We start from the raw sequence: 24,374 nt of genomic DNA, 5'->3' as shown, positions 1-24,374 counted from the left end.
AGATGCATTTCTTAGAATTTCTTCTTAATTATACTGTTTAATTTTTTAACGTTTGAACTAAATACTATCAAGCAATTGTCCTTGTTTTTGGATGAATGATTTGTATTCACTTCATTCGTTATTACATTATTCCAAGCTCATTCAAAAGGCAAGTATCTAATCCCAATTATCAGAAATTTAACCTGTTAAAGTATTCATAATGACACTTTACCATGAGCATATCTAGTTCAGCAAAGGCAATCGAAGCAGGTACACAACTAACTATCTTAATTTTGAACACAAACTTCTTCTTGGAATTCATCTGTTCATGAATGAGAATAAGAAGAAGAAATGGAGTACGCGACTGTGAGATAACAAGTTTTGAAAAGAATCTTTAATTATACCTACTTTGTTTTGTAGCAATATTCTGAGATCAGATTGTGAACAATTATTTTAATGAGAATCATAAAAATACCTGAGCTGAAAAAGCTCAATAAGTCTGACATAGAAATAAAACAAATTGAAATTCATTTCATGGCACTTTCTTTACTTTGAAAGGAAATCTCTACGAATTATATCTTAATGACCTCATTACAGTGAATTTCGAAAAAAATTTCTAAATGTAGATCGAACTATGTCGAAGTTTTTTCACTAAAACGTTAGGTAGGTACTTGAAAATGTAGAAACAAGAATGAATAAAGGAAAATATCCAAATATATTACATTTGGGCATAATCTAACAATTCATTTAATAAAACGAATTGATTAAATTTCAGATATTACATAAGTGATTTTTCATTCGAAAATAACCTTACATAACCTAATACTACCTCGAGATCGTAAGAAGAAAATTTATGGTTCAATAGAAAATTTGTGTATTTATCATAGAATTTTCTTCAATATTGTACCAACTATAGACTAAAGACGAATTCATTTACGGCCGTTTTCAAAAAACCTATCCATCCATTGTTTCAATTACTGAAGATAGAAAAACCATCTAATTTCGTTTCCATGATCTATCTGTAGATATATTTTAGAATGGTTACCAATCGTCATGGATAGATAGGTTTATTGAAAACGGCCGTTAAGGGTTCAAATTTCTCATTGTTTCATTTATTTCTAATTGTAGGTACCTCTCTCAGAAAGCTCTTGAAATAGTTACATATCCATACACGTGGATTATCTAAATAAATAAGCCGTTGTGTAACATTTATTTTTTATATTTGAATAGTCGATTCTTGGGGTCAAAAGAAACACTTTTTTCTCATACCATTTTTTCCGATTCAGCCCTGATAAAAGGATATAGTCATTTTAAGTTTTCACAATGAGTTTTTTTAATTTCTTCCCCGTTTATTCAATTTTATACTGAATAACCACTGGTATATCTATGGAAGATGATTCCCCAACATAAGGGTCCTGTAGCGTTCCTCGAAAACTGAAGAATAGAAGAATCATCACTTGGAAGACTGGACCTGGTCGAAAGACCCTCCCAGTCAAAAGGAAGATTTGGCTATTATTAATTTGAGTACTGAAGGCATTTCTAACGACGAGGGTGATCCTCCACCAAGATCAACAGAAGATTTTTGACGCAGAGATGATATTCTTCCCAGTGCAATTGAAGGACAAGTTATGTAGCTATGATTATTTATTTTCAATAATATTTTAGAATAAGTTTGGACGAAAGCTTTGTTATTCACTTTATTTTCTCGTTTTCTGCTCTGTTCCTTTTTTTCAGATAGTATTTCGAAATAGAAGGAGGATAAAGAAATTTTTATGTCAATGGAAAAGAAGCCCTTCAGTATAAAAAGCTTATTCTGAAAACAAGTTTGTCATCACTACACTACTCACGGGGAGACAGAGTTTTTATTGAGGTTTTTTCCTAAGCTCTTTTATCATACTCCAAATTGTATGGTACCCCGTTACACTAACCTTTGCTCAAACTCATACATATGCTATAGATATTGTTTGTTAACTAAAAATGTATTGCTGACATTCAAAACAATATATATACTCAGATGTGCCACCCATGGAAAAACAAAATTACCTTCAGAATAACTATACTTCATTCAAATTTATTTTAGCAGTCGGTTGGCCATGAAATAATTTTCTCAAGTTTTTGTAACTAGAACGAAGTTAGGTTGGCACTCATGAAATGTCGTTAATGTCATAACGCCGTTGCAACAACTAATATCAATTTCTATTACGAAAATGCCGAAAGTGATTGAAAAAAGAGACAGGGTTTCAGGAAGTGCTATTCAGAATTCAGGTCCGCTCATTCAAATAGTTATACCCTGATATTCTAAAATCCATAATGCGTCAGACGGTAGCGAACATATTCAATGTAAGAGAATTTATATAATGTTTCATCGGAATCTAAACGACTTATATTTCAGCTGAATATTTCCACAATCAGAAAGATTGTGAATGAAGAGGATGACAAAGAATTTCCTTCTATTGGGAGACCCAAAAAAGTGCTGGCATTTGAGGATTTTATGTTTGAGTGAATTAATGCGAAAAGTTTACTACAGGATTTTCGATAAATGTCATCGGAGAATAAGTTCCCTATAATGGATTTTTCTATTTTTCATTTGACTTGTCCTATACAATGTAAATGTCTTAAGGTACTAATAAATACCTAATTATTATTATTACATCAATGTATTAAGATGAATAGCCACAAATACGCGCAAGTTGCCCTGTTACTTATTTATTCATGTGAAATTTTTGTTCGAAGGTGAAGTTCATCTTAACTTGAAACTTCCTTCAATTCCTTTTACTTATATTGATGCAAGATGATTTTTGTTGAAGAATTCAACATTCTTGTAATTATCTCTTAATTCCTTTGGGAGATACCCATTCCCAACCACTGCATCATATGCATTTCATCTTCGGGTTAATATTTTTGAAATCTACAACTGATGTAACGTATTCAAACTTTAGCCAAAAAAGATAACGAACATTAACTCTCCTCAAGCTAGTGCATATTATGATATTATACTGATCTCTTGTATTATCCATACGAATAACTGGATTTGGTATGTCTTCAATCAGTTTGTATAAACTTCAATTATGTTCGTCACATATTTTCCGAAGAGATTCGACATTGTGATAAAATACGTAATAACAGAAACTTTTACGTAGAACGGGCAACATGGCGTTGATTTAAAACCCAAAAATGTGTTTACAAGCGTCATAACCTCACATTTTCGTACTATAAAGAGTGAAATGTGTCAAATTTCCATGGCCAACCGACTGCTAAAATAAAAGTGAATGAAGTATAGCTAAATCTGTGGCGTTACACATCTGTGGGTCTTTTAAGAACAGTTACATTCGGTCCAAGAACCCAGTTTTTCGAATTCAAATGAAAAACTATATTCCGATATTCATTTCATTCAATGAAACCGTTTGAGATAGAACTAAAAATAACATTTTTTTTATATTATAGTTTTTCAACAGCCTGTATCTTTTAAACCGAGCCGATTCGGAAAAAATGATAAAGGAAAAAATGTGTTTCATTTTACTTCAAGAATCTATAGGTACTGTTTATATATTTGTTCGGGTCAATGACTCACCCTGTATCGAAGGTGCATAGTTTATAAGATTAAACATACTCCCAAACTATGCATGCACTGAGTTTCAACTCATTGGGATGTTGAATATATTGATAAAGAAAAATCGATGATGCTTTTTAACTATAACTTCGAAACCCTGGGCCAGATTCAGCCCATCAACAAATTTAACTGGATTATTTTATCAGAAACTCGAACTGACACTGAAAATTTCTATCATATTTTTATCTATAGCTGGCCAGACAGAATTGAACCTGAGAACAAATTCATAATCATAGTAACAAACATCAAATCCGATCGTTTGGGACCATTTTCGTCTTAAAATTCATCAATCACAGAGATTTGGGCAAAATGATGATTCAACAAAATTTTGACTATTTAATTTTGTCAGATTTAGGGCCTAAAGAAGCCTCCGAGCTCTGGAAGCATCGTTGACGCTCAATTTGTGCGCCTGGAGCGATCTTAAAATCCGATAAACCGCATCCACGCATCAATCATAATCTAAGACACCTTTTCGCGAGCTCGACTCTTCAAATGCACGATGGCTACGCTCATACGATTCCGATCATCAATATTTCACCCCTCCATGACCCCCCCCCCACCGGATGAGTACGATCTTCGGACAGGTAGAGAATCCCCTCTCAGGGTACGTATCTCTACGGAGGAGTTCCTTATTCATTCGTTGTAAGTTCCTTAAAGGTACATCTTCACCCAGAGGCTGTTTGACGTTTGGTACATTTCGAGTGTCATCAGCTGATACCCTTCAGTTGACGTTTAACCCCCGAACTGATCCAGTGATTGAGTGCTCCTTTGGATTATTCGACCTAGACAGTGAGAGTGGATATCGGTAAATTGTGCGATCGACTGATTTTTGGATTTCCCCTCGTCTTTTTTACGCAATGTGTGATTTTGTGTTTACTTGATTGTGCTAAGACACCGAAGGACTTTCCGATTTGTAGCAGCGAACTGAATAGTTTTAAGGTAAGTCACTCATAAGTGTATTAGAAGTTGCGCTTCCCGGAGACTTCAACCAGCGATAAAGCGCGAAACAACGCGTCGGATCATTGAATCAAGTTTATATTTCTAGTTTAAAGAACGATCATTTGCTTCGCCATCCACCTCATAATTCACATGCTGGCATTAAGTTAAAAGAGCTTATGATAACATTGTTTACTCCCGCTAAAACAATGCGGTATCCCAAAAACAAAGTAATAACAACGTCAAAAATCGTTCCCTCGTAACAAGGTACAAACTTTAATTTTTTATTCCCATTCCAATTGGTTTTGTTGTTTGGGAATATCGAAAACATTTACCCACGTTGGATTCGGAACTGAAAAAATTAAAAGCTGACAATTAGTGCTATTGTAGATGGAAAAAACGGTATATTTCTTACTTCGATTTCGTTTTATTTATGTCGGGAATATTATAAGGTTTATTCGAATACGTCAATCAATTGGTGCCGGTTAATTATTTGGTTTGATTGAATGTTAGCTACCTAAGGAAGTAGGTAATAATGAATTTGAATCAGATTTATCTCTCGTCTTTTATTCGAAGTTGAACTTAGATTATATGAAAGATTCTTCATCTTCTGATGCTTTCCAGGTAACTATTTTTTATACCGGAATAGCTGAAGTTTATCGTCAATGCATAGATGTTTTTGGTGCACCAAAAACTTTGTTAATTCATGGTTTTATTGAATATCAAAGATTAGTTGCTGCTTCATTCAATTTCAAATTATTATCAACAAGTCTTATTTCAACAATGATAGGTCACTACTATACTGTGCTTTTCCGATTCAAGAGTTAGCGGTAGGTATAACTTTGTAAAGTAAATAAATAATCGGTCATTATAAAACATATTCAAATGTATCATTGGTATAAGTTCGATTCAAACCGTTCTGAAAAATACCTGTATTTTGTGTATTTTTCGGAACTTAATTCAGGAAGAAATGAGAAGAAAATATTGTTCGGTCAACTTCCTTGCGCATCACGTGGAAAGCACCAAACGTATTCGAAAACAAATGTTATACCTACATATTTTCATCAATAATTTCAATGATGAGTAGGTTTGAATAGTGGTCTAACGTAAAGATATGGAAAAGATAAGACATTTAAAAAATTATAACAAACTCTTATAAAATTATAATAGCGATTACATTTCATTGTTTGATACATCCGTCGAAGAAACTTCAAATTTGATACTCGCTCTCATCATTCTTCTTTAATGAATACGGAATATGGCCATACTGTATGATTGTCCATCAAGAAATCCATAACATTTTCAAAATTGCCGTAAGCAAAAAATAATGATACGACACCTAGCTGCATGTAGTACCTATGATATTCATTATAATTGTTCATTTTTATTATAATTATTACGTAAATTTTTAACCATGAGGAAATTTTCCTGGTCTCTTAGGGATTCGAAGAGTAAGAACTATGTACCTACCTATACTACAATGAACTATTTGTAGCATAATCAGATATACTTAAGCTAGAATATGCAGAATCAAGTCAGACTAAGTATAAATATCCAAATACCCAAACTAACGAACCATTTTTGTGGATACTGGAAACTCAGTCATTAAAAATTTACTGAAATATTTTGATGTCAATCTTATGCAATATATGTATTGTATCAGATAGCAATCAAAAATAAGGAATTTATTCATTTACTTATGCAAAACCAGTTTGACAGTAGCTGTTACTGTGATAGTCATGAAAATAATATGTACTATGAGTAGAAACAAGCGTAATATTAATAGAAAATACAAATCTTTCCATGTCTGTTGAAAAATTCGATCATTCATCAACGTACAATACATGTTTTCGATTGATTTCCGCATTGGATACTATAATGGAGTATAATTTTAGTAGAGTCGGTCACAAAATGAAACAAACCAAAACTAAGGCGAATCATCAATTTCATTCGACAATATGACATCAGTGCTGTGATAATGTCACTTTTTCATGTAATGGGCGTACAATAAGTGTTATGTTTACTTCACACTCGTATGATTGAAGGGTATAGTCCATTCAAGAATTATTGTCAGCAAAAGATCTTCAATAATTTCTGTAGTTTCAATAACAGAACTGCAATATGAGAACAGTGTTTGAACTGGGGAAATATACAGGGTGAGTCTTTGACTCGTACAAATGTTTTATAAGTAGATTCTTGAGGTCAGAAGGAACACTTCTTTCCTTTACCATTTTTTCTCAATCGGCTCGGTTTAAAAGATACAGGCTCGTTAAAAACCATAACAAAATGTTATTTTTAGTTCTATCTCACAAACGGTTTTATCGAATGAAATGAATTTCGGAATATTGTTTTTCAGCTATTTGATGAATCTTCTTCGAACACAAGATATCACCCAAGTCTTCCAGTTTTCTTCCAACTCTTGAAACTAAGTTGGATACTATCTAATGAATATTTGAACGTTTTGTAAAATAAAAGTACCTATTCTTCATATTTTCTCGTATAATGCGCCGTTTTCGAGTATTTTGATGTTAAAAAATTAAAAAGTACCTACCTATCTGTGATATTGTGAATTGGGTAATTTGGCTGAATGCAACTTAAATTAAAAGATCCACAGTTGTGTAGTGTCATAGATTTAGCTTGTCATTCTGAAGGGAATTTTGTCCCTCAATAGCTCATTATGAAAACTTGAAATGGCTATATCTTTTTATCAGGACTGAATCGGAAAAAATGGTATAGGAAAAAAGTGTTTCTTTTGACCTAAAAAATCTACTTGTAGGAGTCAAAAACTCACCTTGTATATTCAGAGCACACTATCAGCATTCCAAATTGACACAATTTTTTTTCAATCTGTTCTATTTGTTCGATGAAATTGAGAACATAAACAATACTACAAAACTCAGAACATCTTCTGTAAGTGCGTATTCTCATACTTATGTTATATTAGGTAATCTGTGAGTCAGTGTATTCTCGATAACAACCTGAATTTCAAGCAACTCAAAATGTTACCGTTATCACCAACTAATACTCGATTTTCCAATAATTCTTGAATGTAGTATGGTCAATGTCATACCTACTCGTGAATACAATACTATGATTTCATGCTTTTCGAGCAATATGCTATTCTGTTCAATCGATTTCAAATGATTTTCATTCGGAATATTAAACCTAATCTCGAGAAGAAAAAAAATTTCTTTTTTGCTCTTCGCTACAACTCTTTATAGAAGCAAAAAAAAACAAAACACACAATATGGTAGCTAAACCCCAGATCTATTTCTGTTTTTGATCACGAATTCACATGGGCCGTTCTGATATCGTAAAAATTCTCCTGACAACCATATCATACCGGTGTATAGGTGGTCCATATCTCCAACCTGCCGAATTCGAGACATTTTATTGCTATTGCCGAACAAGTTGCCCAAATCCCCGATACTGACGTACCGTGGGTCCAGATGATATAAAATACTGCCGGCAGTGTAACTTCCAATTTGTAGATGTAATCTGCCAGATAAATCTCTCCGAAACAGATTTCGAACACGTCTTTGGTAATAAATCAATACGCGATCGATAAATAGGCCTAATTAGAAGGATTCAATAATTCGAATTTGAATCCTCCATCCTCGGGTATCTCCGCAACAGAAAACGGCGATAATGGCTGTCATAAGTCAGTCATCACTTTTTTCAAAAGAGCCAGAAGAGTGACAGTGGTCAATAAATTATGCCCTCTCCGAGATGTTTATCAGGGTGACATTGTAATGCGGTTTGACCATCTCCGCGGGGCGTCCCAAAATCGGAGTTAATCTAACAAGGGTTGCTTCGCCACAACACGGGGGGGAGGCACAAATAATAAAAGGTTCGAATAATATTCCGTGAAATGGCTCACTACCGACTTTGAGTGTTCGGGCCTAATCCTTTCTGAATGGCACGTCAACAGTCAGATTTTTAGATCAGCCTGGGGGCGGTAACAGTTCCCGTTAGTTGGGGGTTGTAAGGTCTCCCGGGGGAGTTCAGGGAACTCAGAAGATTTACTAATTTTGTGGATGGAATTTGAGAGAAACCCGCTTCCAAGATGCGGAAGTGTCAATCAGAAAGCAGAAGGTTCAAAAGGAGGGCTTAATCCCTGATTTATTTGTTCTACATTGACAAGGACTTTATCCCCATTATAAATTATGAATTTGAAGAAATATTTAAATTTTCCAATGTTGCACTTCATCTGCACAAGAAGATATCAATGTGAGACACGGTCAGTTCAGCTCTGAACGGTATTATTCAAATTTTGTAGGAAAAATTGGCTTCACTTTGATGAATCCGAATTTTTGGAATTCCACGCTTTATTTTTCTCGTAGAGTGACTGCAAAATACAACAAACTACAGTCCAATACTGTCATTTCACAGATATTCACTTTATTAATAATTTTTTAATCTAACCTCTACTACTACTGATCAAATCTTTCATGACCGAATATTTTCATGATCATCTTTCATTCTTGGGATACCATAAGCATTATTTGCGTGAAAATTCAGCTTCATTTTTCAACCATCAATTAACCTTCCTAACTCCGGTTTCATAAACTTGATCGGGGAATCAACGCTTGATTGACGAATAGAAGTCAATTTGTTTTCAATATATCTATAATTCAGTTATGAGCATTCAGAATATCATTCTCGCATAAAATTATGATGTTCATACGTCGATTCAATTATTCTCAATTGCTACTTCTTCAATATATTCAGAAATGAAAAGGTTTCAGTGATTCCGTTTTAGAAATCGAGTAACTGTCAATTCGTTGATCGTTTTATGAAACCCGCTGTAAGTGTCACTATACTCTGAATTGAAAACAATCGAAAGAAACTAAATTTTAACGATCTTCAATTACTTTTTGCTTAACCTATTTTTCAACTTAATTTCATCTCGTAGTCTGCGAAATATCGACGGCTAAAATTAGGTAGACATGGAATCCAAAATGACTATTATTTCGAATAATAGGTATTCAAAAAATATTTTAGCAATTCGGAATATCTATCTGATATTTTTGTCATCGGGCACTGTTCTGTAGGTACTGTTCTGAGCAAATAAGTCGTAATTTAGATTGAAAAATAACCGTATCATCATAAAAAGTATTTCCGATCCATTCTAAGAATTGGACCTAATTTTTATATTTTACGATTAATAGGAGATCAATAAAGTGAATTATTTTTTCTACGAGTCTTCATTATCACAATCCTTCAGTCTTCGGGTTATCCATATCATCTCATTTATAAGTAAAAAAGCCACCAAATTCACGAATTATTCGTGTCATTATATGCTTAATTTGCTCTTTTAACGTGTTAGAAAAACCACATCCTAAAACACAAAATTTGCCGATTTTGTTTTAGTCTGACCCTGAGTGAAAGATATTAGAGAGTTCCAATATGCCAAAAAATTACATTGTACCTACTCCTTCCTAAAAGTACCGACGCTTGGTCAACAGGCTAAATTCACAGGAAAATAACGCAAAATTACCTCAACAAATACCTAAAAACCCAGATATGATATCCGTTACTTGAAAATTGATTGAGCTAAAGCCATAGGGTAATGAATGTCAAGCTCACATGGTTTCAGAAATTTGATATTTTATACCTTGATGTTCAAAATAGACCGATTGAACACTGGAGATTAGAGAATTGTTATTGTAGCTAGACGTTGTCAAACTGATCGACGGTAAAAAACGTGAATTGCGGAATTCTGAAGGCAGGTTAACTATCTAGATCTATTCAATGAGGAAGCATTCTCTGAGCAATTTTTTCAACAAACGTCTCTGACCCTGAATCGATGTTTCTTCTGAATTCTTCCCCTTTTATTTTATGGCCTATTTGTTTGGGAAACACTCTGAAACTGTCGCACATACTTCAGCGAATATTTCAATATTTTGAAGCTCAAATCTCAGCCTGAGCCTGAGTTACAGCTTCATTGTGAAATTTTCTGAGAGTCTTTCGATATAAGGGATTTCCACAAGTTCATCATACTAAAAATTCATAGATTCACTTTTCCTGAAAAATGTCCCCACCTACTATCAATTTTCATATAATTTCATTGTGGTTTTTCTTCAATCAAAGATCATAACAATAATGTCACTATAGGAGAAAGATTGATCATCCTCATCTTATTATTTTTTTCATTCCAAATAGGTCTGCGTCAAGTGACGAAGCACGTGGAATCCAACCACAGGAACACTATATTTTAAAAGGCACAATTTCTTACTTTCTACAACTTGGGCAACACCTGCGTGGGCGTTTATGAACCGGTGACTTACGAATATTCCCACGTCTAATGATCCGATGAATAATAACAATCTCTAGATAATTCGGCACCTCTATTGAATATTCAGGGTAATCATGATTTGTTACTGCCATATACTTAGGCCGGATCAACCTCTATAATTTTTCGGAGATTGTACCAACGTCCTAATGGCGATTTTTAATTTCGTGAAATATTTTATTGGGGATATTAAATTTAATTGATGAAGCGTGTAATTTCGATTCTGTATGGCTCGATAGGAGTTAGCTTCGTTTATCATCGATTAATCCGTGAATACTCCTTTGATGTCCTAGAAATTTCACAATATGTATATGTAGGTATATGTTTAAACGACGCAAGAATAACTTGATTGACAATGAACCAAAAATCGTGCCATTTACTAGGTGATTTTAGCGTTGGCTCGCTGTTACAGCATCTTACAGTCTGCTCCTTCGAAACTATTTTTGCAACAAGTGGGCAAAAATTGTCTTAATACGTAAATGATAATATTTATATTGCAAATATATACATACAATGGAATACTCAATAGTTATAGAACTCCATGTTCCTTTGGTTTGGCATGAATAGCTGAGAGCTTCGCACTCTTCTCTTTCTAACTCAAAAACAGTTGAACGTATCAAAAACTTCTTCGGATAAAACTTGTAGAGAATTTCATGTAATACAACTTTCCTGATGAAGGCTCTTAGAGAAAGATATTTCAGGAAAACTGATTTTTGTCTTTTATTGGCGTTTTTTGTGGCTGTTATGAAATTAGATATTATTTTGGTTTATTCCGAGAATGTCTAGGTGACTTTTTTGCAAGTTTGACCAACTCCATCTCCTTTTCGAGTCATATTTTCGGAATATCCACTTTTCAACATGTTGTTATCAACTAAATATATCTTAACCTGATCCTCTATGTTTGATGATATTTCTGTTTGTTACAATTGCCTCAACTCTAATTGTATGGTTAATAATAATAATTTTTTGTGCACTTATCATTTGGATAAATTGATACACGCCAAGACAGCGAATATAGATTATCGTGAGTTTTTTCTTCAATATAATAGTTTCTTTCATTGCCCGATATAAAGTAGAATAAAACCGATAAATAATCCTTAATCTTATTTCTATTTTATCGTGTCAGAACTTACATGTTTCATCAATTAATTTTAATTGCTTGATCTTGATACTTAATACTAAAGTCTATCATAATATAAAATAGGTACGAGGTAAAGCAGTTCTGATTCATTGCACTTTTATTATCTTTTGGTGGACGTTAATTTTATTTATATCATGTTATCGTGCTGAAAATACATCGATCACATTGATCCCTATAATGGATTAATTTGGTGTAGATTTTTTATCGTGGTTGATTTCTTATATTCTCAGCGTTAAAATCATTCAGTGAAGTTTGTTTCTACCGATTTTTGTGTTCTATGTAAGATTCTAGACCTAATGAAGAATGCAGGAATCGAAATTTCATTTTGTTCATAATGAACATGTACACTGGCGGATCCAGAAGGGGGCACCGGGGATCCCCTTATTTACGAGTATTTAACATCGGAAGAACAATGCGACTATAGTAGAATGTTCGAACTACAAATACAACTACAAATATTTTGACGGTAGATTCTTGAGGTCAAACTAAACATTTTTTTCCTTTACTATTTACTTAATATTTGAAACTATACTCCAGTCATATTTATTTTAGCAGTCGGTTGGCCATGAAATGATTTTCTCAAGTTTTTGTAACTAGAACAGAGTAAGGTTGGCACTCATGAAATGTCGTTAATGTCATAACGCCGTTGCCAAAACTAATATCAATTTTTATTACGAAAATTCCGAAAGTGATTGAAATAAGAGCCAGGATTTCAGGAAGTGCTATTTAGAATTCAGGGCCGCTCATTCAAATAGTTATACCCTGATATTCTAAAATCCACAATATGTCAGAGGGTAGCGAACATTTTCAATTTAAGAGAATTCATATAATGTTTCATCTGAATCTAAACGACTTATATTTCAGCTGAATATTTCAACAATCAGAAAGATTGTAAATGAAGAGGATGACAAAGAATTTCCTTCTATTGGGAGACCCAAAAAAGTGGTGGCATTTGAAAATTTTATGCGAAAAGTTTACTACAGAATTTTCGATGAATGTCATCGTAGAATAAGTTCCCGAAAATATATTTTTCTATTTTTCATATTTTTCATTTGACTTGTCCTATACATTGTAAATGTCTCAAGGTACCAATGGATACTTCATTATTATTATATCAATGTATTAAGTTGAACACCCACAAGTACGCGCCAGTTGTCCTGTTAATTGTTTATTCATGTGATTTTTGTTCAAAGGTGGACTTGAAACTTCCTTTAATTCCTTTTACTTATATTGATGCAAGATGATTTTTGTTGAAGAATTTAACATTCTTGTAATTATCTGTTAATTCCTTCGGGAGATACCCATTCCCAACCACTGCATCATATGCATTTCATTGTCGGGTTAATATTTTTGAAGTCTACAACTGATGTAACGTATTCAAACTTTTCAAGCTAGTGCATATTATGATATTACACGGATCTCTTGTATTTTCCATGTGAATAACTGGATTTGGTATGCCTTCAATCAGTTTGTATAAACTTCAATTATGTTCGTCACATATTTTCCGAAGAGATTCGACATTGTGATAAAATACGTAATAACAGAAACTTTTACGTAGAACCGGCAAAATAGCGTTGATTTAAAACCCAAAAATGTTTTGACAAGCGCCATAACCCCATATTTTCGTACTATACAGAGTGAAATGTGTCAAATTTCCATGGCCAATCGAGTGCTAAAATAAAAGTGATTGGAGTATACTGGACTCCATAGTATGATAATAATATGAGCTTAGCACTTCATTGAACACTTCTTGGACAGAAATATATAAATCCAGTATACTTATCCCATCATAAACAGAGAAGATAAAAATCTATAACCTGAGGCGAAAATCAACATACCTATAATTTCGCAACTGGTACAACATCGAAGTATCTCTGTCAATAGGGTACTAGCGAAGCGTCTGATTTAAATGTTATTTTCTTAGCCGCCATATCATCAGGCCAGAACTGGAATAATTATTGTGGATTAGTTTAAAAACCCATTCAATCGTGATCATATTTCGTGTCGTTAGTGTTGCTGGCATTTCGAAATGTCAATTCCTACCTTCACATCTATTGGATAAATTTAGACATTTAATTATGGACAATATCTTCCTCTTGGGTAGGTATATTACCTCTTCTAATTGCCTAAAAACTTGTTTAGCGAAGCTGATTGTACCGACGTAATGATGAACCCCGTTGAGGTGCATTGCTGTCCTTCTTGTGAATTATGCATCATGGGTTTTTTCTTATTTTGATAAGCGAAATCTTGTAATTATGCACTAGCGGAAGTTTTTTAGTGTAATATATTTTTTATCATTCCTGCATCATTATACCTGATCTATGAAATAAAGAGCAGGAGAAATATTAATATTACCACACGCCCTCTTTTAAGGTAGTAAAACCAAGTCTAAATTTGAAATGTAGAGTAATATTTCTAGGGATGAGAGAACATAAAAAATTAAGGCTGTTTGTTTTTTCGAAATCGCTTATTGTGGGTTCTAGAACCCTTTAAAAGAGCCTAACGATAATTAGGTTTTCCTACATATTTTCGGAATTGGGTAGCATTATCCTCTTGATTATCCAATATGATTTTCGAGTAATTCAAGTTAAATGATAGATATGTTTGTCTTTCAAAAGACCTCACTCTTCTACCTCAACTAGGTGAACCAGAATAGTCGACCAGTATTTCCAAATAGTGCCAGACTTGGTTTAATGCCAAGGAATAAGTATGTACGTAGTCTTATGAATTTACATATACTCCATTCACATTTATTTTAGCAGTCGGTTGGCCATGAAATAATTTTCTCAAGTTTCTGTAACTAGAACGGAATAAGGTTGGCACTCATGAAATGTCGTTGATGTCATAACGCCGTTGCTACAACTAATATCAATTTTTATTACGAAAATGCCGAAAGTAATTGAAAAAAGAGCCAGGGTTTCAGGAAGTGCTATTTAGAATTCAGGTCGGCTCATTCAAATAGTTATACCCTGATATTCTAAAATCCACAATACGTCAGACGGTAGCGAACATATTCAATTCAAGAGAATTCATATATTGTTTCATCTGGATCTAAACGACTTATATTTCAGCTGAATATTTCCACAATCAGATAGATTGTGAATGAAGAGGATGACAAAGAATTTCCTTCTATTGGGATACCCAAAAAAGTGGTGGCATTTGAGAATTTTATGTTTAAGTGAATTAATGCGGAAAGTTTACTACATACAGGATTTTCGATGAATATCATCGTAGAAGAAGTTCCCGAAAATTGATTTTTCTATTTTTCATTTAACTTGTGCTATATATTGTAAATGTCTTAAGGTACCAATAAATACCTAATTATTAATATTATTATATCAATGTATTAGGATGAACAGCCACAAATACGCGCCAGTTGTCCTGTTTTTTTTTATTCATGTGAAATTTTTGTTCAAAGGTGAAGTTCATCTTGACTTGAAACTTTAATTCTTTTTACTTATATAGATGCAAGGTGAAATTTGTTGAAGAATTCAACATTCTTGTAATCATCTGTTAATTCCTTTGGGAGATACCCATTTCCAACCACTGCATCATATGCATTTCATCTTCGGGTTAATATTTTTGAAATCTAGGTACAACTGATAATATGATATAATACTGATCTCTTGTATTTTCCAATCAAATAACTGGATTTGGTATGCCTTCAATCAGTTTCCATAAACTTCAATTATGTTCGTCACATATTTTGCGAAGAGATTCGACATTGTGATAAAATAGGTAATAACAGAAACTTTTACGTAGAACGAGCAACTTAGCGTTGATTTATAACTCAAAAATGTTTTGACAAGCGTCATAACCCCACATTTTCGTACTATACAGAGTGAAATGTGTCAAATTTCCATGGCCAACCGAGTGCTAAAATAAAAGTGAATGGTGTATATGCTCGAAATTACTTACTGACTCTCACAAAAGGTTACTTATGGATAATACATTAAAAATTAAAACAAATTTTTGCTCTAAAGAATTATCTCACCCTTTGAAAGCCACCGTTAGCGAATCTAAAGAATCGAAGCAGCATATACAGGGTGAGTCTTCGATTCGTACAAATATTTTAACATTAGATTCTTGAGGTCAAAAGAATTACGAAGAATTGAGAAGTGTTTCTTTTGACCTCAAGAATCTTCTCTTGAAATATTTGTGCGAGTCAAAGACTCATCCTGTATATGCGCAATTAAAATCTCTTGGTATCCTGGAAACATAAAGGGAATTTGAATTCATTGGTGTACTCCTCTCAGAAGTTATGTAGGTATAAGAAAAAACTGATAATCAATAGACCTTTTCTGAGTGGTGCAACAACTTCAATAAATGATTTCGATGTTTAGTTCTTTTGGTAAAGAGTACATATTTCTTGGTTCTTTATCACATAAAGTTATTGCCCACATTCGAAAGAATATACTTAGAGTCATTCGGGGCAACTGTGCGCACTTTTGCCTTCCAAGCCATACCCTGTTACAAATGTTGAAGCTAGGAAAATTAAAACATATTCATGAGATAGAGAATTAATTTTCTAATCTATAAAATAACATCAAAAAGCAAATAAACAAAAACGTTTTCTTTCCGCAAAAAAGAATTTAGTAGAGAAAGTCGGAGTGCGTTCACTTGCCCCGTATTGCGGGTAAGTGTGCGCACCCTCACGGGGTAAGTGAACGCAGTGCTTTGTGAACCACACAATCCAAACAAATTACAAAATAATGTCATCAAATTGTTACAATATTAGAGAAATGCTGTTTATTGTCAATACAGGAGCGCCTTTTTACAAGCATTATTGTTCGTGCCACAATTCTTGGTGAACACAACACTTGATACATTCCCCTGTTGGTGGCTCTTCATATTTTTCTTAACAAATAGGACAATATTGATCGAGTCTTACCAAGAAAATCAACAATGTCATAATTTATTCCTCACTGAACTAATACCCTTATAATGAATCTATGCGCACACTTACCCGCGCACACTTTCCCCAGTAAGCCAAAATTTGAATTGACGTTGTTATAGAGTTAAGCAGCTAAGAGAACCCAAATTTTTTTACTATATATTTAGATTAATATGAGCACGATAGAATAAAAAATTGTTTAACACTGAGGGACTCGGAACTTGGACCTGGCAGAATTTGCAGAGATGCTAAAAATTAACAAGAAAACTAGTGAATTTGATTGATTGCAAATAAAAAGTTAAAGAAACGTGGCACGGCGCACTCCTATGAAAAACTAATATGGCGATTCTGCGCCCTTTCTTCACCCAAATGAACCCCTTTTTCATACATTGCATAGTCGAGATATACCTTAGAATATAGAATAACAGGAACGAGCATATTGCTCATTTCAAGTTGACCGGAATAGAGGAGAAATATGGCCGACATATATTTCCGTTTCAACAGAGGCGTAGGACAATGAAGTTTCCAAAAAACTAACTTCAATAGTCAGTTGATTCTGATTAATAAAAAAAATTAGGAAAGCACTGACGTTAAGTCAGAAGCTTTTTCACGCTCGTTCAAATTGATAATCAAAGCGGAAATTCACCCCGCTTAACACTGCTTGGCTATATACATAATGGTATTAAGGTCTATGACTCAACATTACCTACGCCCATGGAGTGTTATTGTCATGGGATAACCTTGTTATGTCAAGAAATTTAGAAACTCATAATTAATAATAATATTCAGCTTAAAAAATCACCTACCTATGAATTATTCACGCTAAAATATCCAAAATCTCCAGCAAATTTCAAGAATCCAAATTACCAAAATTAAGTTGAAACATCACTTTGTTCATTTGGCCACAGACAGCAGAATCATTTGACTTCCAAGTCTGCCACTTTTCAAATCAGAATTTGGAAGACCAATATGGCCGTTTCCGTCGCACAATTCCCGTCACATTTATTCGAAAAAGCTCCTTCCTGATATTCTATGTTCTAAGAGATATACGCACTGCGCACACTTACCCTCTGCGCTCAGTTACCCCGAATGACTCTATATTTTTTTTAATAAAGATACCTCCACCTCACATGGGTAGACGTGTAAAATTCTCAGCATTCCAACTCTCACCGACGACGATATTATTGGACTGTTCCCTATAATGAACAGCAGACGGAACGTTAAATAAGAGATATTTCACGCTTCAACATGTCAATTAGCAATTCTCGCGTGCGTTTCTGCGAATCCGAATGGTAAATAGGTCGAAGCATAAATATCGTAGGTGATGAAGCCGAGCTGAGATCGAATGCAACCGAAAAAAAAATGCACTTACCCATAGATTAGGCCATTATAGATTTGTGTACATCGGACATCAATGAAAATAATATGTTATAATCTTTATACACTCTTTGTCGGTATGCACCATACGTTCTCATAATATTTATCTATTAAACCTAACTGTAACCCATACAGGCACGAAACTGGACGTATATATATGAAGTTAGACGTTAATTCCAAAAATCTGGTTACGGTCTCGCGAATAAGCCCTTTAATTAGGAAAGTCGAGCCGCCGCATCGTCTAGGTAGATCACGAAGTTACCACCTACCTTATAATGGGAAGATTAAAACGCAAAGATGTTGAGATCGCGGGCTCGCTCAAACGAAGAGGTGTTGAATTGAGGCTTCACTCCGTGGAGGAGGAACCGTTTAGTGGTCTGTGGCGAGTCCGATACAACCCATCAATCATAGCACACCTGATATTCTGATCTAGATCTCTTTGTACTCGCCGCTTATCCGAACGTCGCTTTCGACTATCGAAATATTCGGTCGGCATTTGGACTTCTTCGGGAATGTCGTTGGATGAATCTCAAGCACGCGGGTTGGATCGTTACGAGGTATTTACGGTTTTTCACTGAAATGTACAGGGTGTTTGGTGAAAATCCTGCGAAAATTCAGAAGATGATTCTATTTTTACTTTGTCGACTTTAGACATTTAATTATGGACAATATCTTCCTCTTGGGTAGGTATATTACCTCTTCCAATTGCCTAAAAACTCATTTAGCGAAGCAGATTGCACCGACGTGATGATGAACCCCGTTCAGGTGCATTACTATCCTTCTTGATGTGAATTATGCATCATGGGTTTTTTCTTATTTTGATACGCGAAATCTTGTAATTATGCACTAGCGGAAGTTTTTTAGTGTAATATATTCGTTATCATACCTGATCTATGAAATAAAGAGTATGAGAAATATTAATACTTAAAAGCTCACTTCCTCTTAACATCATGTAAGTGTACGTTAATGGGAATTAGGAAGGTGAAAAAAGTGATGTCGAACGCGCTACAAGACAATAAGTTTTTCAATGTATCACTGTTTGCTGTCTCTTCTTGTACCATCTATTTTTTGAAAGCAAGAATAATTTGGCTATGGTAGGTGTGTCTCAGTGCGGATCGTGACTCTGCAATTGTCTATTTTATTATATTCATGTTGATTGTCGTTTGTGTGTGTTGTCGTTTTTCGTTTTTATTCACGATATTCTGTATTTTTTAGCCCTGAAGAAGCGACAATATATGTTGCGAAACGTTGGCATTAGCTAAGATTTGCTGATTTTTTCACCTTCCTAATTCCCATTAACGTACACTTACAGAAATATTAATCTTACAACACGCCCTCTTTTAAGGTAGCAAACCAAGTCTTAATTTGAAATGTAGAGTAATATTTCTAGGGATGATAGAACATAAAAATAAAGGCTAATCGTCTTTTCGAAATCCTGCGAAAATTCAGAAGACTTTTACTTTGTCAACTTTAGAAATGGGAAACTAGTGGCGGATGTCATTTGAGCATTGTTGAGGGCCATAGGAATCAACCCTTCTTAGTCAATAAATGATATTTTCTTCGGTAATACAAACTGGTATTTTATGAGGTTAAGCAGTTCAATTCAAATTGAAATGAAAATAAACTAGGGCTACTAGTGTTTGTGAATATCATCCCTCTCAGAGATCAAGCGAATACAGTCGAGTTGAAACTAAAGAATGAATTCATGATGATTCAATTATACATTTTTCAAATATTTTTAGGCAGCCTGGTGAGTGTTAATGATCAATAATTGAAAAGGGGGCTTTTATTATTCAAAATCTCGGCAGGTGGCATTGAAAATCATTACTAAATAATTGAATACAGGACTGCATCCTCAAACATGAAACTGAAATATAATTTCGTTTTTCTTTTAGAACATGTGTGCCATGCGAAGTGAAAATATCTATATATGTAGGGTGAGTCTATTTTAACAGTAGATTCTTGAGGTCAAAAGAAACACTTTTTTCCTTTACCATTTTTTTCGAATCGGCTCGGTTTAAAAGATACAGGCTGTTGAAAAACCATAAAAAAAGTTATTTCTTGTTCTATTTCACAAACGGTTTTATCGTATGAAATGAATTTCGGAATATAGTTTTTATTTATTTGATTAAGCTTTTTCGAACACAAGATATTATCCACGTCTTCTCATTATGCCTAGTAGGTACCATAAAAATACCAAAAATTCAAAGAACCCAACTCTTGCAACTAAATTGGACGTTATCTAATGAATATTTCAACGTTTTATAAAATAAGAGCATTCATTATATTTTCTCGTATAATTCGCCGTTTCAGATACATTTCATGTTCAAAAATCAAAAAATATCTGTGAAATTTGAAAAATTGAGTACTTTGACCGAATGCAACTCCTCTTATAAGATCCACAGATGTGTAGTGTCACAGATTTAGCTAGTTATTCTGAATTTTGTTTTTCCAGAGGTGGTACAGCTCATTATGAAAACTCAAAATGGCTATTTCTTTTTATCGGGGCCGAAAAATCGAAAAAAATGGCAAAGAAAAAAGTGTTTCTTTTGACCTCAAGAAGCTGCTGTTAAAATATTCGTACAAGTCAAAGACTCACTCTGTAGATTTGGATATTCGAAAAATAAATCTCAATATTTTGAGTTCTGTCCTGATAATCTGCAAACAGCCTGAGCCATCTGGAAGGGCTATTGGAAGTAAACGAGCTCACAAATTTTCATCAAAATCGGCCAAGGCGTTCTCGAGTTATGAATATTCAAAATTTAAGCTGAAAGGCCTAGATGACCATTAGTCTGTGGCCAACCCCAACACCCTGTATTTAAATCTCTAATTTTTCAATTCAATTCGATTTAATCCATTCAGATGAATTGAAATCCTCTGAGGCTATAGACTTTGAACCGCTGGCCAAAAATAAAACGCAAAGAAAACCATAAACTCCAGAAGCGTTTCGCTCTCACACTTCGTTAGGAAAATAATACCAAATCCCCCCATTCAAAATAATGAATACCGCCAAATTACCTCTTTGAAAACCCATCTCGACTTCTTGTTAACTGAAAGTAGGTTCGTCGAAAAAATTGCGATTCATCTCCTCCAACATCTGTCCCCAATTATTCATCGATTAAGCAAATATTTCGTGAAGATTTTAGAGACACGGTTACTTAATCTCGACTAAGCACATCTATCACAATTTTATAGGTTCGGGGAAAAGGTGCAAGTCATCACTAAATATGAGAAAAGAAAGCAATATTTGACTCTACCTAATCTGTTTATTGTGAATTCTAACAATAAATATTGGGAGCTGCTGAATCTTTCATTGCGATATGTCAAGAAAACGTTATATATTGGCTCACTTTTTAATATGTTAGTATGAAATGATGATGGATTGATAAAATTATCAACCACCCGTCGAATTTTGGAAGACAAATCATAAGTAGTGTAGGTGAATTGCAACAAGCAGATAACAATGACCTTTGAAATAACCAGAATACTGTCTGACTCATTGGACAAAGGGTGAATCCATATCTCTGCATATTATTATATTATCAGTCACAAGACTCTTTCATATTCTCTCGACAAACCGAAAATTTCACCATTAAAATAAAAACTTGTATACTCCATTCACTTTTATTTTAGCAGTCGGTTGGCCATGGAAATTTCACTCTGTATAGTACGAAAATGTGGAGTTATGACGCTTGTCAAAACATTTTTGGGTTTTAAATCAACGCTATGTTGCCCGTTCTACGTAAAAGTTTCTGTTATTACCTACTTTATCACAATGTCGAATCTCTTCGGAAAATATGTAACGAACATAAATGAAGTTTATACAAACTGATTGAAGGCATACCAAATCCAGTTATTTGCATGACAAATACAAGAGATCAGTATAATAATAATATCATAAGATGCACTAGCTTGAGGAGAGTTAATGTTCGTTATCTTTTTTGGCTAAAGTTTGAATACGTTACATCAGTTGTAGTTTTCAAGAATATTAACCCGAAGATAAAATGCATATGATCAGTGGTTGAGAATAGGTGTCTCCCGAAGAAATAAACAGATAATTACAGGAATGTTAAATTCTTCAACAAAAATCATCATGCATCAATATAAGTAAAAGGAATTAAACGAAGTTTCAATCAAGATGAACTTCACCTTTGAACAAAAATTTCACATGAATAAACAATTAGCAGGATAACTGGCGCGTATTTGTGGATGTTCATCTTAATGCATTGATATAATAATAATAATTAGGTATTTATTGGTACCTTAAGGCATTTACAATGGATAGGAAAAGTCAAATGAAAAATAGAAAAATCAATTTTCGGGAACTTATTCTACGATGACATTCATCGAAAATCCTGTAGTAATTTTTTCGCATTAATTCACTCAAACATAAAATTCTCAAATGCCACCACTTTTTTGGGTCTCCCAATAGAAGGAAATTCTTTGTCGTCCTCTTCATTCACAATCTATCTGATTGTGGAAATATTCAGCTGAAATATAAGTCGTTTAGATTCAGATGAAACATTAGGTATATAAATTCTCTTACCTTGAATATGTTCGCTACCGTCTGACGTATTGTGGATTTTAGAATATCAGGGTATAACTATTTGAATGAGCGGACCTGAATTCTAAATAGCACTTCCTGAAACCCTGCCTCTTTTTTCGACCTCTTTCGGCATTTTCTTAATAAAAATTGATATAAGTTGTGGCAACGGCGTTATGACATTAACGACATTTCATGAGTGCCAACCTTACCAAACCTTACTCCGTTCTAGTTACAAAAACTTGAGAAAATTATTTCATGGCCAACCGACTGCTAAAATAAATGTGAATGCAGTATACATTTTCGGTTTGTTTTTCGAGAAGAGTGTTCCAAAAACTTGTTAATTAATTTACCTACAACCAGATTATCCTTTCATCTCCAAATTTGCATTAGTCGTTTCGGAATGAACTCTCAGGTCAACAGTTAATTACTTTCTACTCTGGGTTATTGACATAAGGACCAATAGTAGAAATTTATTATTTAGGCAACTGGCAACCTTCGTAACAAACAGAATTCTTTCGGTCTCATCGCAGCCCATCTTATTTCTAATCTATGTTAATGCGTTTTATAATTCAACTCGACCGACGATAAATTAAACCAATGACAGTTTCTATACATTCGGAAAATTAACATTATCTTACAAATTGCCTTATTTGAATTCGTATGTGGATGAAAATCGTAAGTTATTGGTACAATCCGAGACAGTTCTTCATCCGAATGCAGCATTACCATATAACCAGATCCAGAATTCGAAGGAGGTGTAATAATTCCTTTTTGGACCAGCTATTTGGAAACACGTGTGCTTCTTATTTCTATCCGGCGACAGGAAAAGAGCCCAAAACTCAAATAGATGATTGCATAATTGCATAGCTACATTTTTTAAATTCAATCAACAACAGTTTGAATACTAGTGTGGAGTATCTGGTCGAGTATCTTGCGGTGAAACGAAATGATATCAAACACAATGTTTCTACCTAATTAATGTCTCAATCGTAACTAAATTACACATTTTCCTGATATGGGAGTCAATAAAGAATGTACATGTTTTTTCGGAATACAACAAACAACCGATTACTCCATAATAGGCATCTGAATGTTTCCTCCATACACCAACGAATTAGAAAATATTTCTCACCTGAAATATGGAATATTCAGAAAATATTCTACAGGCTGTCCATTAAAGATGCGGCAAGAATTTAGTAGGTTATTCTATTAATATTTCCTTATGAGATATGGTGTTGATAAAGTTGATTGTCTTGTGTTATTCTGAAAAAAAAAAAGATCTTACGCCCACTGTTTACTGTATTATTCAGGCTCTACCAACCCTTAGCTTAGAACCATTTTTAATCTTCTCCAGGGTTGAAAATGTAATGCTCTAAACGGTTTAAACCCAACCGTTTCTACGGAAAACAGACTGAACTCGTAGAAAACACACATTCTTAAAATATTTCAGCAATCTTAATGAAGTACGCTACAAAAAGTAGGCGAATGACCTTATTTTTTATTTATAATCTGCGCAAATCTGAAAATCTCAATTTTAATGAAAGTTAACTCTACATTGATTTCCTAACTTAATTTTCATGTTCTCTCGGGAAGGTT

The 24,374-nt window shown here is 33.9% G+C and overlaps 1 protein-coding gene across 1 annotated transcript in view; it reads left to right on the top strand.

The window, feature by feature from the left end:
• Positions 1–4,207: 4,207 nt before the first annotated feature.
• LOC123322579 (knirps-related protein-like) overlaps positions 4,208–24,374 on the top strand; it is a 37,360-nt gene continuing 17,193 nt past the window's right edge. The window contains exon 1 of the mRNA XM_044910524.1: positions 4,208–4,528. The gene's annotated coding sequence lies outside the window, so the exon portion shown is untranslated. The remainder of the gene's footprint in view (positions 4,529–24,374) is intronic.

The sequence above is a fragment of the Coccinella septempunctata genome, chromosome 1 (assembly GCF_907165205.1).
Source record: "Coccinella septempunctata chromosome 1, icCocSept1.1, whole genome shotgun sequence".
In the NCBI taxonomy this organism is placed as follows: domain Eukaryota; kingdom Metazoa; phylum Arthropoda; class Insecta; order Coleoptera; family Coccinellidae; genus Coccinella; species Coccinella septempunctata.
This window is presented reverse-complemented; position numbering and strand designations above follow the sequence as displayed.